The 732-nt window shown below is 39.5% G+C and overlaps 1 long non-coding RNA gene across 1 annotated transcript; it reads left to right on the top strand.

Moving 5' to 3' along the window:
* The first annotated feature begins 56 nt into the window (after positions 1–56).
* LOC107735313 (uncharacterized) lies at positions 57–644 on the top strand. Its single transcript, XR_001639367.1, has 3 exons — positions 57–179; positions 257–379; positions 482–644. It is a non-coding gene; the product is annotated as an uncharacterized LOC107735313 (long non-coding RNA).
* The last annotated feature ends 88 nt before the right edge of the window (positions 645–732 follow it).

Here is a 732-nt window from a genome sequence, read left to right as displayed (position 1 = left end):
TTTTTTTAATTTTCCATTTTATTTATTTTAAACTCAAATTTCTCCCCTTTCTGCAGATTGTATAAGGACCAGCATAAGAATGTTACAGACCCAGACATTCAGTCAATTTCCGACATAAAAGAGGGCCAGATTATCAGGGGATATGTGACGTCTATTACTGAACTAGGCATATTTGTGAGGTAAAGTATGTTGATTTTGATGCACATTTTTAATGAAACCAACCAGTTGAATTAAAATGTTTTTTCTTGTATGAAAGGATATCAAGGACCATCGCAGGAAGAGTTCAGTTCCAGCATGCCACAAAATACTTTGTGAACAACCCAAAACCTTTTTCCGAACACATTGCCAAGAATGCATTGCTGACAGCCAAGGTTCTCAGGTAATATATGTCTACATGTGTACATGGGCCAGCTATTAATACAAAATTTAAATGTAGCTATTTGTAGTGCTATATGACTAAAGACAGTTGCTTCTAAATCAGTGTGAACACCACAAACAACCATGTGAACCTGTCACTGCTGTCAGAGGACATTGGGAAACAAGATCTACTCCCAGAATCCCTTGAGCTTCCATTGCGTTTGACTGAAGAGCAGATACAAGAACGTGACAAGAAAGCCACCAAGAGGAAACGGGTCATTTCTGAGAGCCAGGTCTGTGTGTGTCTCTGTCTGTGTGTCTGTCTCTGTGTCTGTCTCTATGTCTGTGTGTGTCTGTCTGTCTGTGTCTGTGTCT

This window comes from Sinocyclocheilus rhinocerous, unplaced genomic scaffold (assembly GCF_001515625.1).
Source record: "Sinocyclocheilus rhinocerous isolate Xijiao unplaced genomic scaffold, SAMN03320098_v1.1 C35966848, whole genome shotgun sequence".
NCBI lineage: Eukaryota > Metazoa > Chordata > Actinopteri > Cypriniformes > Cyprinidae > Sinocyclocheilus > Sinocyclocheilus rhinocerous.
Note: the sequence above shows the minus strand (reverse complement) of the source record. Positions and strands in the feature narration are given on the sequence as shown.